We start from the raw sequence: 17,419 nt of genomic DNA on the forward strand, positions 1-17,419 counted from the left end.
GGCCCAGAGATGAGTGGCCCCGCTGCCCCCCTCCGGCCGCAGAAGCACCAGCTGCTGTCCTGCCGTCTCCGGGCTGTGTTTGCTCACTGACTAGGGCCACAGGAGCCTGGGGACCCGGAGCCCCACGCCTTCCCCAGAAAGACCCCCAAGGTGGTGTGCTCTTCTCTTGCTCTGGGGATTTAAAACTGTTTTATTTCCAGAATAAAGAGAACAAAGCCCCTCTGACAGCAATAATTTTGCGGTAATAAAAGGAGGCTTCACAGGCTCTCATTAAGAGGTGCGCTCAGGGAGTGAGACAGCTCTGACAGCTGTCAGTGCTGACTGTCACAGAATCACGGTGCCACTCCTCAAGGGACCAGGAGGAGGGGAGGGGACCGTGGGGGACAGCCTGGAAGGCACGCCTGCCCAGCCCCATCCCTGGGCTGCAGATTCTGCTCCGGAAAATGGGGTTCCAGGTAAAAAGGGTCAGGAGCATCAGTTCCTCGTCTGGCCCCTCAGAGTCACCTCAGGTGGCTCGTGGCCGTGTCTGTAGCACTTGCCATCTGATGAGAAGAGCAATGAACATGGGCCAGGACAGGATCTCAGGGGCCGTCTGGACTAGGTTTTGCAAACTCTTGGTCACATGTAACCATTCCTGTGCCCATCACACATCCGTCCCTGCTGAGCCTGGGGGCAGCCTCGGGATTCCTCTTAAAATGCCACTCAGACTGCCGCGCCCAGTTGGCCTGTGAGTGGAGGCCTGTAGAGCCACAGCCAGACCCCAGGGCCCGTGCACCCCGGTGTGGGTGGATCCATCCCGCGGCTCGTTTTGCATGGGGGGGAAGCGGTGACCTAGGCCTGGCTGAGGGACCCGGACAGATGCTTAACATCTTCGTCCTGAGCCCTGTTTCCTCTGGCTCAGGCCAGGAGATGCACTGAGTCCTCATGTGGCCAAAAGTCCACGCAAGTGCACGTCAGGGTTAGCTGGAGCTCCGGTCTTAAGCTCTGGGAAAGTCAGGGTACCATACCCCAGTTCTTTTTTTCACCGTTGTGTCTTTCCTCATTGATCTGAGGCATCGAAAGGGTAGGGTTTGTCCCATTTTGGTCCCATGAATGGAAGCTGGCCCCTCTGTGTAGAGTTGAACAGGGGTAGGAGTGCAAACACCCCACAGGTCACAGGTGCAGGGAAGATGCATGTGTTGGGGCCAGAGGTGAGAAGGCCACTTAGGAGCCCCCAAGGAGGCAGGGAGGGAGGAGCGGAGGGACAGAGAGAGGAAAGAGAGGGGAGGGGACTGCACACACCACAGTGGGAGGCCTTCCGCAAGGCTCCCTGGGTCCTCAGTCATGTGACTGAAACTCAGTAGATGTCCCCTGAGCCCGGGTAGCAGGGTTGGCCAGGAGGAGGCAGTCCCAAGCTGCCCTTAGAGAAGGCCCCTGGACTCCCCACCCCAGGCCGAGGACAGGGGGACAGGGAGGGGCTCCAGGCAGTGTCACTGAGCTCTTGGGGTCAAGGGGCAGGGGCAATACCCGGGCTACACTTTTATTCCACAGCAGTGACGTGAGGGGGTGTGGAGCGCTGGGCACGCAGTGGGTAGACTCCATGGGTGTGAGGCTGGCCTCTGCAGGCTGCCATTTTCGGTTGTGCAGTGGCCGACCTGTGCAACAGGACCCTTGCCATGTGCCAACCCATGGCACAGCCAAGGGGTCTTGGGAACATGAATCCTGCATTCACTCTTATGCTCTTCTTCTCTCTGTGGACCACTTGAGCCAGGCTGTCTGGGTTTGTATCGTGTTCACCAACCCAGCTTCTCCCTGGTGCCCCCCAGCCCAGCCTTGTCATTGCTTGTGGAACAAAGATGGAGGAAGAGTCTCCACTTTCAGGAAACTGGCCAGTGACAGGTCTGGGCACTGCCAGTATGGTGACTCTTTCTTGTTATATAGTTTCTCGTTTTGATGGAACATCTCTTCCAATAGTTTCTTGAGAAAAGGCACGGAAGAGGAAGTTATGTCTGAAAATGTCTTCAGCATCCCATCCCACTTACCGGATAGTCTGGCCAGTGTATTCATCCAGGTTCTTGTAGCAGACGGCTGGCTCCAGGGCGGATTTGACCTCCCTGGCTGGTTGACCCTTTTGGCTCCCAGCTGCAGGGGAAGCATCCCCTGACCTTACGTTCATGTCCCTTTCGTGACCTCCTCTGTAACATCCCGTCACTCAGAAGCCCTCAGCAATCATTACAAACAAGGCAAATAGGCAAAGAAAACACTAACAAATGGCAACTTTACCAGCAAAGCACATGGAGATCACATTCTAGGAATGTATCTTAACTAGAGGCACCTCCTGGGGAAAAATTGAAAATACTAATAAGAAAAAAAAAAGCCTGCCCCTGCCTCCGCCATACTCGGCTCTAACAGCAGCTGCCTCCTGTTTGAGCAGACCTACCTCCCAGGAGTATTAAATTTTTTATTGTTCCTTTTTATTTTTTATTTTTTTGGTGGAGAGGGTGTTTATTTGTTGAACCAGTAGCAGCGGCAGTAGAAGGAGAAATGGGGGAACTGCAAAACTGGTTCGCGGTGTCTGCCTTGCCTGGGGGTGGCACATGGGGGGCTCCCAAGCCCGCTCTACTGGGCCTTGCAGGCCACACAGGGCACACACACTCCCGGTCTGTGTGTGACATTGTTACGGGGCTCATGCTATTAGAATGAATAGAGAAGTGAAGGGGGGACAGGTGTAGTGGTGCCCCGGCTGGAGTTCTGGCTGGTGGGTTTCTGGCAGGAGGGGCCATCTACTAGGAAAGGCACAGCTGATGTGACCCCCTGCCCATCCTTGGGGAGGCTGGAGGGGACAGGTAGACTCCACCCACCACCCTCATCCCCCAGCTCCAGTGGGGGAACTCAAGGCCGGTGGCTGGCCTGAGGTCACCAGCATCCAGGAGGTTGCAGGACCCTCCTGGGCCTGCCCTAGGTCCCCACAAAGGCAGCTCGCTTTCCTGGCGGCCCGGGTCCCTCTGAATGCCCATCGCGGAACCCCGAGCGCTAATGGCGCCTGGCACAGCAGCCTGGAACCAGGGTCCCTGTGCTCCTCCCCGGGGTGCCGGGGAAGCTGGAAACACCCCAGCGGTCCACCCCAGGGAGAGGGTTAAACACAGTGTGGGAGCCAACGCACGATGTGCAAGGAAAAACCTCCGAGGGCGCTTGTGAGAACACCCAGAGGCAGGACTGTATGCTGAATATGACCTCATTTGTGTAGAAAAATAATGACTGTATATTTTATGAGGAAACGACGAACCTCTTATGCCTGTATGTGAGTTTTAAAAGATTCAGAGGAATACTCCAAAATTGTTAACAACGATTATTCGGGCAAGGGAGACGTTTCATCTCAGACATTTGGTATTTGCTTGAATTGTTAGCATGAACACGTATATGTTTCTTATGGTGTATTACTTTCGTTAAAAAAAAAAGAACTAGCTTTAGTCATTACCTGTGGAGACAGAAACATGTTTTGGGGAGGGGGAGGTAGTTGAGAGACACATTAGCATTGTCTGGAATATTTAAGTTTTTTTTTTTAACAAAGATATTCTCGAGCAATTTAAATACATCTTAAAAACCTAGTAAATAAATAAAAAATAAAACTTCTGGCTGTGGCTTCGGAGCTCCCCCCAACCCGTACCTCCTTTACTCCCACTCCGCTTAGGAAGCTCAGGTCTTAGGAAGGTAATTCTTTGCAGCTGGAAGAAGGCCTGCAGAGGCCTCACTGGCTGGGCTTGAGCAGGTGCCAGGCCCAGAGAAGCTGTGTGTTCTGGCCAGGGCAGCTCAGCACTCAGGATCCCAGCTCCATGGGGCTCTAGGGGGACCCAGAGGTCACATAACTTACCCAATCCTGCAGTCAGCTTCAGAGGAGCAGGGCTGGACCCACGAGCCCAGCAGAGCTCCCCAGAAATGGATGGTCCCCGCCCCACTGTAAGGGCAAAACACCATTCCAGTCTCTAAAGCCCTCCAAGTCCCCCTCGTTGGGTTCCCCAAGGGGCCCTGGTGGTCCCTGAGCCCACCAGCCCAAGGGTCCACACCTTTGTCCAGAGTGAGGCTTGATCCAGCATGGGCTGGGGGAGGGGTGTGTGCTTGGGTGAGGAGGTCCCAGGTCCCTTCCCAGGACCGAGCTCCTTCCCCCTCCTCACCCACTCTGCTCCTCAGTGGCTGGCAGGTCAGCTCCTGCCTCCCGAACTGTCATGCCAGCTCTGAAACACACCCATCTCCCCGACTTGGTTCTGGAAAGCGCCCTGCACAGGAGCCAGGAAACCCATCTTGGAGTCCTTACTCTGCCCCAACCAGTCTGGTGACCTTGGATCTCCTTTTCCCTGGGGAGTGAGAGATTTGCCACTTTCCTGCCTTGTAGGGCAAGAATATTAGGAGAGCTGAGGGCTGGAGAAGGCAGAGGAAGCAATGTTTTCATTCATTCGATGCTCAGCTTTTGCGAAGCACCTGTAGGATATCAAGTACGATGCTAAGGGAGACCCAGATAAAGGAGAAAGGGTCTTTACCACTGAGGAGCTCACAGTGCAGTGGGGTGGCCAGCTGACAAGTGGACGGAGAATTATGTGGAAATTCTACATGAAGACATTTGAAGTAGCAAGACAGTCCTTGAGTTCTGCCTGGAGGAGTTCAGAAGCTTTGCAGAGGAGGGGGCATTTGATCTGGGCTTTTAGGGATGGCTAAGCGTTCACCAATTAGAAGAGAACAGAGGGGCCTTGTAGGCAGCAGGCAAAACGAAGAGAAAGCAAAATGTGTTTCTCCTAGAGATGCGTTAGAAGGGTAGTGGTGGAAGACGAAGCTGAAGAGGCAGGTGGGCACTAGATAGTGTTGGACCTTTTCATCAGTTAGAGTGCTTCTGGCTGCAAGTAAAAGAATTGCCCACTTAAAGTGTGTAAACACATGTAATGTTTTATTATGTCACATAACAAAGAGAGGCAGGGCATTAATTTAAAAACTCATGGTATGGTTTATATATATATATATATATATATATATATATATATATATATTCTTTTTCAGATTCTTTTCCCTTATAGGTTATTATAAAATATTGAGTGTAGTTCCCTGTGCTATACAGTAGGTCCTTGTTAGTTATCTATTTTATATATATATAGATATATAAATACATATATATTATAGATATATGTATCTATAATATATATATATATCCTTCCCCCCCACTTCCCCTTTGGTAAGCATAAGTTTGTTTTCTATGTCTGTGGGTTTATTTCAATAAAAAAATTTTTTTAAAATTTTTTAAAAATAAAAATTAAATAAATAAAACTCCTTAAGTCCCCAGTCCCGCAAAAAAAAAAAAAAAAACTCACGGTATGGTTAAGGAACATTGTTTTCCACCTTGGGCTGGTCTCCTCATGGTCACAAAATGGTTGCCATAGCACTAGACAACATGCCTGCACACATCCAAAGACACAAAAGGATAGTTTCCCTAGAAGCCTCAGCAGATGTCCCCCCAGGTCCCCTTATCTAGGATTGGGTCATATGACAAGGCTTAGGCTGTAAAGGGGTCTGGAAAAAAGGCGGCTGGCATTTTCTCTCACTAATGGAATGCTGAGTGGGCCAGTAAGGAAGAAGGGTGGAAGTAGAGGACCTGGCAATGGCCACTGTTAGACAACCAGAGAGTCTACCAGGGTCTTGAATGCCAAGCTTATGAGTAAGGACACCATGATGAAGCAATGGGGCAGCCATCAGAAGCCTGTGGCCAGGGCAGTGGTGGTGTAGGCTGAGTGCTGGCGAGCTCTCTCTCTCTCTCTCTCTCTCTTTCTCTCTCTCTCTCTCTCTCACACACACACACACACACACACACACACACACACACACACACACAGGCGTTCTCACCTTATTCCCCAGAGGAAGGAAGGGTAATTGGGAGGGGGTCACCCAGTTCCCAAAGAGCAGTGACCTAACTTGCTCAGTGATTCCCTGAAGGTGGTGGTCTTGGGGGTGGGGGGGCGTCTGCAGATGGCAGTGGAGAAGGGAGGGGCCTGGGAGCCCAGGCCAGGCTCAGGGCACATGGAAGGGCAGGGGGCCCCACGCCAAATTCTTCCCCACCAATGCCTAACATCCCACCATTAAAGCTTTATTCCTTTGGTTAAGCATCGCCCTCCTCTATTTTACAATACAAATACCCCTAGCAAGGCAAAGACCACAGTGGGAGCAAGTTGACAGTAACATCATTATTCCAGAAAGGGCCCAGGGCAGCTGGTTGGGGAGGAGGCCCTAAGAGTGAGGAAGGGGCCACCCAAGGCTACCACTGCTGACATTCCTGGGTTTTCCTGTTCTTCCTCTGGAGCCCTCACTCTACCATTGAGGAAGAAGCAGCAGGCCCCCATCGTGGTTGTGGCCCCAGAGGACCAGGCTGAGGATGGGTCAGCTGGGCAGCAGTGGGACCAGAGGAAGAAGCCTCATGGCCTTCAGCCTCCCCCGAGTCCCTGTGAGAAAGGCCCTTCTCCTGAGAGTATGGGCACTGTCATTCTGTCCTCCTTACAGACAAGGCAACCGAGGCCCAGAGAGGCCCGGCACACGGCTGAGGAGCACAGCAGAGGGGAGGGAAGAAAGGCAGGATTCTGCACGTGCCTCCTCTTGCTGGTGCTGCTGGGAGGTTCGGGGCTGTGGGCTGGGGGAGGGGCTCTCCCGATCTCAGAGCAGAGCCACCGAGCTGGCTCTGGGCTCCCCACAGACGGGTGTGAGAGAGAAACAAACTTCCATCTCCCTCAGGTGCTGTTGCTCCAGCAGAAATGAATCCCGTCGGACACGAGCCCCTCGCTTTTTGGAGTCCTGCTCCGTGGCCAAGAGCTGTCACCACATCATCTCCCTTGGAACCTGCCCTACCCTGTGGGATTCTCTGAGTGTTCCCACTTGGCAGGTAGGAAGACTGAGGCCCAGGGCAGTGAGGTGGCCTGCCCAGAGGCAGGCCCTGCAGGGCGGCTCCAGCCATGGGCTTCCAGATGGGGAAAGAAGGGGCAGTGGCCTGGACGGAGGCAGGGCGGCGCGGGGGACAGTAGCTACGCTGGGGGGGCAGATTTGGTGATGGGCGGGGTGTCAGGGAAGGTGGTCTGGGAGGAGGGTGGGGAGGATGGGGGCCGAGCCCTGCGGCTGGGGACGCGGGTAGGGAGGCCATAGGCCGAGGCCGAGGTTCGACCTCATCGGCCTGCCTCTCTCCTACCATCCGGTGGGTGTGAGGTCCCACGGTCTGAGCCACGGCTGTCCCCGTGCCCCTCCATGGCCAAGCGCTGTAGCATTCGGGGGATACGGGGTGTTGTGAGGATGAGTCAGGCCACCGGCCACGGAGCCCAGCACAGGGCAGGGGTGAAGAGGGCGCCAGGGAGCCAGATGGCCCAGGGGTGAGGCATTTACTGTTGGGCGGGGGGGGCGTCTCAAGGGGGTGCCCGCAGCAGCCCCCAGTCCTCTCAGCAAGTCTGCCGCGAGAGCCTGCCGGCAGCTGTGAGTGCAGGTCTCTGCCGGCTATGCCAGAGCCTCTGAGAGGCCTAGGACGAGGCAGAGGATCCCGTGTGCACGTTGCTGGGAGCAAACCTAGTGGCTTCCGGAGATGAGCCTCCTCCCAACCCGCCCTCTCCCCGATCGTCCCTGAGTCACCAGCACCCTTCCCTTCCACTCGGTTCCCTGAGATGCTTGCTGTCCCCCACTGTCCTGTGAGTCACCTCTCCACCCTCAGCATCCCGCCCGCGCAGTGCGATCATTGTCCCCGCTCCCCCAGCCCGCTCTCTCTGCACAGCGCTTTCAAAAGGCTGACTGGACGGCTTCCCTGGTGGCGCAGTGGTTGAGAATCCACCTGCCAATGCAGGGGACACGGGTTCGAGCCCTGGTCTGGGAGGATCCCACATGCCGCGGAGCAACTGGGCCCGTGAGCCACAACTACTGAGCCTGCGCGTCTGGAGCCTGTGCTCCGCAACAAGAGAGGCCGCGATAGTGAGAGGCCCGCGCACCGCGATGAAGGGTGGCCCCCGCTTGCCGCAACTAGAGAAAGCCCTCGCACAGAAACGAAGACCCAACACAGCCAATAAATAAGTAAATTAATTAATTAATTAAAAAAAAAAAAAAAAAAAGGCTGACTGGAGGCGGGCCGTCAGGCGGGCAGGGCGCTCACTCTGCCTCTCACCTCCCGGTCCATCTTCTGGGCCTTCTCCTGGGCTGTCTCCTGTCAGGTGGGGAGACTGACCGAGTTGGAGGGCTGAGTGCAGGGCCAGGGTTTGGGGAAGGTGCTGGGCGCCCAAGGGCCTCAGACGGATGGAGAAGTTTCAGAAGGTGTGACCTCCAAGGCGCCTGGGCAGGCTTCTTAGCGGTCTGCTGCAGGCCCACCCTCTCTTTAGCTGGCATGGAGCCCACATTTCCACCGTTAGAGGTGTATCCCTCCAGGCCGTGCACCGGGTCTCCAAGAGACCCCGCCGAGATGAATGAACTCAACTCCGGCAGGGCCGCTTCAGTTCTTGGCCATGACTTCACTCCTCAGGTGCTCTGGCCACCTGCTCCCAGCTCAGCACAAGGCCCCGCTGGGCAGTGGCCAGGGGAGCGTGCCTGGCGGGAGCAGGCAGAGCCGGCCTTCCTGCTGTCTGCCCTCCATCCTGCTCTGCGGCCACCTTTCTGGACCTTGGGTCCCCTTTTACAGCATGGGGGGGGGGAGGGGTGTTCTTTGAGCTTCCTTTTGTTTCTACATCGGAAACCAAGACCCACTTCTGTTTGCAGCTGTGACTTTGGTCAAATCACTTGACCCTCCTCAGCCTCAATTTCATTCTGTGTGGAGGAAACAGATAGTGAGAGCCCCCGAAGGTGAGATTTTTGATGGAAGACTCGTAACACCAGTGACCCCATAGGCCTTTACCATCTGCAAGGTGTTTTCACGCAAAATATCTCATTGGGGCACTCCCAAGGACCCTGAGAGGTGGTGATGCTTTCATCTACCCCCCACCCCGGCCCCACACTTACAGTTTGAGAAACAAAGGCCCAGCTACGGGGGGACAGGCACAAGGGCTGGTCTCACCTCCAGATTCCCTGTCACTAGATGAAAGGCCAGATCAGGGAAAGGCCTGGGCACAGAGCAAGGGGCAGCTGCTCCGAATGTTCTTCTCCCCTTTCTCTCCCTGATCGGCCATCTCTGGGAAGGCAGATGAGCAGCGGCCCTTCCCCAAGTGCGGCGTGAGGGGGCAGGGAGGTGCTTCTGACAGCTGTGCAGATAATCAGCACTTCTCCCTCGCTGCTAATAGCATGTTTAGCTTGCCGACTCCTCTGTTTGCCTGGTGCCTCCCACGGGCCCAGAGCTGGGAGTCTCTTAGCTCTTGCTTGGGGCGGGACAGCTGTGACAAAGGGGGCCTGCCTGCTCCCCAGCCCTGGTCCACCCGGCACTTCTGTGCTTCGGCTCCCCCCACCCCAGGGAGCTGCCTTCAGGCTCTGGGAAAGTGGAAAGGGCCTCCTGCTCCTGGACCCCTGGGTGCCCCAGCCCTCCGAGCTCAGCGCTCCATGAATCTCTTATCTCCACGCAGGACCAAGTCTGGGTCCTTCTGCACAGAGTGGGTCTCATGGGCCAGCGGGACCGGGGCCAGCCCCCCTTCAGATTACACTTCCACCCCTTCCTGCAACCCCGTTACCTCCCCCAGGCCACCACGGGACACATCTCACGCTTGGAGCAGGACGGACCCCAGCTCCTCAGGCCCCATCACTCCTGAGCTCTCACTTGCTAGGTTAGTAGAAAACCCAGCTCACACTCTCAGGGGCTTTCCTCCTCTGGCTGGTCTGTAACCCTTAAGGGTTCATGGACTTCCCCAATGCAGCCTGCCATATTCCCCTCCATGGGGAGAAGACTCTTTGGTTTGGCTGTGCCCACTGTCCTTGGCCTGGTGCCCTCGGACTGGCGCCTTCACGGCAGCCCTGGCTTCTTTGCTCCTGGGCTCAGCTTCTGCGTGATGCAAGGCTTTTCCCTTAGGGGTCCATGGCCCTCTGCTGACCCACCAGCCAGATGGAACGGACCCCACAGTGGATAGCAGAGGACCGGGGTGAAGACACTGGTCTGTCTGTCCATCTCCCATCTTACGGGGGACATCACCTCACGAAGCTGTGATTCCTTGTTTGCCATGCGGCTCAGTGCTGGAATGGCCCCTCCAGGAGGCGGGGGGCCTGGTCCATTCGCCGTGGTGTCTCTAGTGCCTAGAGCGGTTGCCCAGCCACCATCTGCCGACAGAATAAATATGTAAAAGTTTGTTCTCTTTTCCCTTAACATTATTTCACGAAGAATTTCCCAAGTTTGCCGTTTTTCTGGGCTGCGTAATAAATATCCTGCCTTATTGACACATCATTCCGTTCCCCCCCTGCCACTTACAGAGCATTTTGGCTGAGTCCACTTTTGTACTATTATAAATAATGTTGCTATAAACAGCTGTGCACATATAGTTATTTTTCCTTTTGCAATTATGTCTTTGGGAGGAATTCCAAACAGTAGGATTACTGGGTCAAAGAACATGGCATATTTATGGCCCTGGATATGGTGGGACTGGCTAATTCTCAGCCCCCAGGCCGGCCCTGTTGTCCCCAAGGTTTGTCTCTGAGTGACGCCCACAAATGTTCCTTCCCTTTGGTGCCAGAAGTGACCCCAGCGTGCAGGGGTGCTCCCTCTGGCTCCTGACGAGCTGGGGGCCAGGCGCAGTGGCAGGGGGTGCTGGCGGGGCAGTGAGTGGAGGGGTCAGGGGGAGGTAGCTGTGGTGCAGATGAGGCGTGTCCCCCAGATTCTGGGGCCAGGAGCCCTGTTTGTGGGCCCAGGAAGGCACTGCCTCTCCCGGACCCCCTTCTTTCTCTCGGATCAGCTCTCTCCTCTCCTGGAGCCCCTACTTCAGTCTCTGAGTGGGGGGAGCAGTCCCCACCTGGAGGGCCACAGGAAGAAGGGAGGGGGGCTCTGGTGCCTCAGCTATTCCTGACTTCCCTCCCCAAGGCCCTCGGGTGGAGAAACAGAAGATATGGAAGCTGGTTTTGAATTAAAAGTCTGCATCATTGTAAAAAATGGGTCTGAGATCCCGTCTCCCCCAACATGCTCTGTCTGCCTTCCTCCTGGTCCCCTGCCTCCAGCCACCCCTCACTTCCTCAGCTCCCTGAGCCCCCTTAACCCGTCATCAGCACCCGGAGCCAGGGGCCTGATGGTAGAGGGGGAGGGGCCCACATCAGCCCCTCTGGGCCCTGCCCCAGAGCCGAGAGGAGGGCAGGGTGCACCCCATCTCAGGCACACCTCCCCTGTACCGGGGAGGCTCATTCCGGTTGGGGTGTCGGCCTGGTCGGCATTTAATGGGTACCTGTGAGGTTTCACTCCACTGATGGCGTCGTGTATTGGGAACAGTAGTGCGGTGCAGGAGGGGCCTGCTGTTTCTGAGAGCTGGCCGAGCCCCAGCCCAGGCAGCGATGGGCAGCAGTGAGGCCCCGTGTCCCCAGGCTCTCCCCTCTAGAGCGGCGAGCAGGCTCTCCCTGTACCTCCTTCCCTGGTCCTTCTGGCTTCCAGGTCTCCAGGGGCAAGTTCTGGGAAGCAGCACAGAATGATCACAGGACTTGGGAGCTCTCGTCCTGTCTCTGCCACTAACTGGCTGTGTGATCCAGGCCCCCTGCCCTCTCAGTCCTCAGCTGTCACAAACACCAGGGTGCTGACACTCACTCCTGCCTTGGGCGGCTTGGGTCAAGGCCTCAGCAGGGTGAGCCTCGCGGGCGGCTGACCCGGCACAGAGCTGGCCACGTGGCTGCAACCCAGGTGGGGTGGGCATCCGGGAGGAGGCTGGTCCCTGTCTCTCGGTGGCACCTTTGGCCTGGAGCTAGGGGCCCCTCTGGGGTTAGGGCCGTCAGCCCCGCTTTCTTCAGCTTCCCCCTCCTTTTCCCACACCTCACCCTGCTTCACAGAGATGGGGAGCTTTTTGCTGGCTGATGAGGGGAACAATGGTTGTGGGAGCGTGTGGGTGCCTATGGCGGGGCTGTGATTTTCCCGGACAGGCAGGCGTGAGAGGGAGAAGAAATTATTCTGTCTAAAATCTCAGAGATGAGCTCGTCTCCAGAGCTGGCAGAATGACTGCTTCGTGTCTGGGCGGGGAGGCACGAGATAGGGTGGGTTTTAGGGGCAGGATCCCAGGAAGGGCCACAAAAACCAAGATGACTTTTATGTCTGCCCAGGTGTCACCCCTTACAAACAGCGGTGACACCCATCATAACAGCCAGTCCTCACAAGGAGATCCCCCAGAAGGACCATCAGGTGGGTGGGCATTGTAATTAACCCAGTTTACAGATGAGGATACAGGCTCTGAGGGGTTAACTGACTTGCCCAGGTCACAGAGCCAGTTAGTGGGAGAGCTAGGGCTTGAACCCAGGCCTCTGGGTCCTCAAGTTCCCATCTGTCTGGCACCTCCTCCTAAATGACCACATGGAGATGATATTTCTGAAGATGAAGCCAGGGTTGGGACCACTGAAGCAAACAGCAGTTGCAGTTTATGTTCTGAATCCTCAGGCAGGATTTGCCAAAGGTTCCCCGCTACCCCGACCGTAACCTCCACCCTCAGTAGTGTGTCTTTCCTGCTGGAGGAGAAGAAAGGTTAGATTGGGAAGAAGGCTGTCCTACTGGGACCCCAAGTCCCAGGGGGTGGACTTGGCAACTCTCTGGGATTCAGAGGGAGTCTCAGAATCTGTTGGACTCCTAGCTCTCTGCCATGATGATTTTTTTTCCCACCATGAAAAAGCAACCAGCTAACAATGGCTAGAGACTAAACCCTACTCAGGAATCTCTTGCTTCTTTCCTGGCAACATTTCATTTACATAGTGGGAATTCCTGTGGTGACAGTCAGGTAAAAGGAGGGTGGGCAGGGGCTCTTGGTGACAGGTCATTATGGTAGCCATTGGAACTGATCACAAACGTTCAAGTCTCTTTTATCCCAGGCCCATCGGAGGAGATGACTTTTCTATCCACTTCAATTCAGCCTGGCCATCCGACTTGCTTTGACCAATAAATAAAATTGTGCCCAATAAAAAGTGATGTGGGTATAACTTCCAGGCAGGAAGGAGGGAGTTGATAAGAATGTCTGGGGGTCATAGTGTTGACACCCCTTGAATTTGCATATCGCCATGCAGCTCACAGCAAGCTTTCACAGTCGTTTGGGGCTGCATAATGCGTCGGTGAGAGCAGACTGACATTAGCCACTCCTGAGTCCATCTTGCTCCCATTTCCTAACTGGGTGTGGTTCATCAGATACCCCAGACTCTCCCAGACTCGTCAGCTCCTTTCTAATTAGGCAGGGTCACACCAAAGCATAGAATTCCCAGTGTGTGGGCTCTTCCAGGCAGAAGCATTAAGTGGTCCTTCTTGTCTCTTTCCTTGTCTCTGAGGTCCTGGACACACCTGTTGAGTTGAAGCCTCCATCAGACCGGGTCACGAGTGACTATGATATACAGAGCCTTCCTGCTGACCCACAGTGGACATGTTGCATGTGCAAGAAATCAAGTTACTGTTTGAGTCATTGAGATTTAGGGGCTGTTTGTTGCTACAGCATAGCTCAGTTTATTGGGACTGATAAAATCACCAAGCTAGTCAATAAGAACCTTGCCCAGGACTTTAGAGTTAGGACCTAGGCCTTTCTAGTGGGCTGGACTCATAAACCTTGCTGCTATATTTTCCACCATGGGAATGTGGGAGCTGAGAAATAATTTTTTAAAGAGAGAAAAGGCACACATCAAGGAGAGGTGGAGATACATCCCCAGCATTCCATTTCCTGCCTAAGATGCAGATGTGTAAAAGTCCCCTGGGTCCTTTTATGAAACACTTCCCCCTTTATTATACAAGTTTGGGTTGATTTAGGTTGATCTCAACCAAGAGTCCTAATACTGAGTGAAAGGGGATTTGGGACAAGCCTCCACTTTCCAGATGAGGAAGCTGAGGCTCCGAGTGGGTAAGTGGCTTGTCCAAGGTTATAGAGCCATTGAGGGCAAGTGTTCACTTGCTCCCTTTCTTAGTAAAATAATTCAAACAGTAAAGATAAAATGCTAATCTTCCCTTCTCGCTCTCCCAATCCCACTCTCCAAAATTAACTACTCATCAGTTTGGTGGGCATTTTACCAAACTTTTAAAAACTATATATTTACAAATAAAGGTACACCACATTCAAAGAGTTTTATTAGAAAAATGGGATATTACACCCATTTTTCTGAAATTTGTTTTTTTCACTCGTCAGGTTGTTGACACTTCCAAATTCTATCTGTACCCAGCCCATCTGGTGATATGCCAGGGAGAGAAGTGGTGAATGAGGCCAGGGCCCAGACTCAAGGGAATCAGGTCAGAAAACCCTGGGAGCGGGGGAGTGGGGAGAGAGTCTGGGCAGAACCTTCCAGGCACCTGGTTTCGCCCCTTTCAAGGCTCCCAACATCCCTCCAGGAAGCAGCTCCTCCGGCCAGCTCTGCACCAGAGGAGCTTGGCCTTTTGTTTAAATTGAAATCTGCTCCCCCACTGAGTACTCCCACTGGCCCAGTACTTTCCGTTAATTCTGGGCAAATTGCTTTAACCGCCTCCCAGCCTCCCACGGTAGATCAGGCAGGGGTGCAGCGTCTCCTGCCGACTGCAGATGCAACTCCTGCATCCGGGGCCTGAGAAGCACCAAAAACCAGCTCTGCAGAAGGTGGAAACAAACACCAATACTGACCAGGAGGAAGTCAGGAGCCCAGAGGCTGAAAACCAAGGGCCCAGGGGGCATGGAAAGAACCAAGAGGAAACCCAGACGACCCAGACAGCCAGAAGGCAGGCAAGCAATTAAAGGAGGGGGCTGAGTTTTCAATTAACAGGCACCTCTGCTAGCAGTAGATAATTAGCGGATTAGCAAGGCTGTTAGCAAGGCTGCTGCCAGCGAGGACTGGGGCAGGTCCCTGGGCATGGGGAACGGGGGGTGGGACTGGGGCTCCAGATTCCACAGGAATGAAAAGGCAACTTCAGGCTCAGGAACCTGAGGGCAGCTGAGGGTCGTGGGACTCAGCAGGGATGTAGTGTACAGGCTGGAGGGTGGGAGGGCAAGCCAGGAGTTGGGGTGGTGATGGTGGTGTCATTGAACTGTCCCCTGGCCTGCAAGGGCCGGTGGTTTGCAGAGCTGTCTCTGCCTGGAGATGGGCTAAGGAGGGAGTTGATGAGAATGTCTGGGGGTCATGGTGTTGACACCCCTTGAATTTGCATCTCACAACAAGCTTTCACAGTCATCTGGGGCTGCATAATGCGGGGATGAGAGCAGAGACTGACATTAGCCACACCTGAGTTCATCTTGCTTCCACTTCCTAACCAGGTGTAGCTCATCAGACATCCCAGACTCTCCCAGACTTGTCAGCTCCTTTCTAGTTAGGCAGGGTCACACCAAAGCATAGAGGAGCCAGCGTGTGGACCCTACGGCTGTATCTTCCCCTGATAGGGAGTTTGAGAAGGGCACTGCTCCAGAGAGTGGAGCCTTCATCAGCCTGAATCCCTGAGTGGCCTGCATGGAGCAGATCGCCCTCCCAGCCTCGAAAAGACATATAGTGGGAGTGAAAAATACTGTTTTAAGGTATGAGATTTCAGAGCTATTTGTTACAGCAGCATAACCAAGCCTATCCTGGCTATTACACAGGGTGACCCTCACCTCCCTGAGCCTCTGTTGCCTCATCTATAAAGTGAGTAAGAATGATACTCACCTTGAATGATTATTGGGAAGTTAAGTGAGATGGTATATAAGTTGGCTGAAGGATCTTCTCAGTTCCTGGGTTGCACGCCTCCTCCAAAAAAGAGGAATGTTGCCATGTGCCAAGGTCAAAGGCCGGGGGCATTTGCTTGGCCACTGCTAATGGTTGGAACTTTTATAGTGCTGGGCAAAGAGTTTAAAAGTTGAGCTCACATGGAGATGGGCAAGGTCCATGGGATGCTGGAGGCCTGGGCTGACCCTCCCGGGGGGAAACCAGGCCAGGTCGCTCCCTCTCTGCCTTTTCCAGCTCTCTTTTTTCTGCATTGTGGGGAGAGACGGCTGCTGCCCTTGTCCATGCCTGGCGAGGGCTGGCTGGACCAGTAAGTGCTTCTCCCTGAGCTACTGGGACCCAGACGGGCTTCCCTTGGTTCTCAAAGGCCTCAAGCCATGTGTGACCCTAGTGAACCGCCAGCAGCACAGGCTTTCCCTCTGCCCCCTCTCCTACAGCATCCCCGGCTTCCCTTCCTCTCCTGGCTACCCGCTTACCCTACCACCTGTCCATCATCCCCTTCGGCCTGTTCCTGAGCTGGTCCCACTTTCCTCCACAGAAGAGGAGCCAGGTTACAGGAACAGTCAGGAAGCGGCTGACTGTTCTCCATTCCGTTTTTGGCCTATTCCCCACTGTTCCTGTTTGGTCTACAAGATCAAACCCTTTTTTTTTTTTTTTTCCAGCTGATCTCATTCCTCCTGGAGTTTCTGATGCTCTGCGTCCAAAGCCTGAGCAACTGTTTCTGTTCACTTTCCAAATATGAAGCCTTCTCGCCCTCTCTCTGTAGTTGGCTCCCTGCTCTGAGCTCACCTGATTCTTTAGAGGCAGAATGTTCCAGGCACAGCCTTTTAAAATTTCCTTCTTAGTCTGAGCATGTTCCGTTGGGACTCTTCCCCTCTCAACCCAGGAAGCTGCCATACCACCCCCCCCAAACAAGCAGCCACAATGCCTCTTCTCTGGGGCCTTCCTGCCCACCATGACTGAGCCCACAGGTCTGGACTCTGAGATGCACAAATGCAATCAAGGTGACCTCATGTCCACGGAGCATCTTGATCAGGAAAGCACTTGACTCTCAACTGTCTTACTCACAGCCACAGATCAGCAGGGATTGGCAGTTTCCCTCGTCTCGCTCACAAATGAATCCTTGTCCTGGCTAATGCCAGCAGCTGCCACCCTAACAGCCAGAGGTACAGCCGCCAGGCCTGCGCTGTCCAACACAGTGGCCACTGGCCACATGTGGCTTTGGGCACTTGAAATGTGGCTCCTTCCTTTGTGTCAGGCAGATGAGACTGCTGAGGCTCACAGCATTAACTGAGCACCAGGGTCACAGAGGGCAGCAGGAAGCAGTGCTGGGCTGAGTCCCGGGTCTTCTGGCTCATGTGACTAGTTGTCTACCCAAAAGCCACCCTCCCCTTCCTTTCCCTTAAAGCTGAGGATGGCTATACAACCCAGGATGACTGATGACAGATGTCCTCTGAGTGGGGTTTCCAGGATGGCTACTGCTTTCCCGGCAGCTCTAATGGCTCTTCAACTTTGCCCTTCACCTGCCACTTATTCTTCTCTGAGGCATCAACCACCTTGTGACCATGAGGATGAGGTACCTGATGAGGATGGCAGAGCTGAAAGGACCCTGGTCCCTGATGACCTCACTCCAACCCTAACAACTTGACTAGCTGTGGCCTCCTGACCT

The 17,419-nt window shown here is 54.5% G+C and overlaps 1 protein-coding gene across 1 annotated transcript in view; it reads left to right on the top strand.

Annotated features, from left to right (window-relative positions):
* Positions 1 to 5,002: 5,002 nt before the first annotated feature.
* Positions 5,003 to 17,419, top strand: part of GPAT2 (glycerol-3-phosphate acyltransferase 2, mitochondrial) — a 32,228-nt gene continuing 19,811 nt past the window's right edge. Inside the window, exon 1 of the mRNA XM_082357146.1 lies at positions 5,003 to 6,889. The gene's annotated coding sequence lies outside the window, so the exon portion shown is untranslated. The remainder of the gene's footprint in view (positions 6,890 to 17,419) is intronic.

Source organism: Balaenoptera borealis, assembly GCF_965194805.1.
Source record: "Balaenoptera borealis genome assembly, chromosome: 15".
Classification (NCBI taxonomy): Eukaryota; Metazoa; Chordata; class Mammalia; order Artiodactyla; family Balaenopteridae; genus Balaenoptera; species Balaenoptera borealis.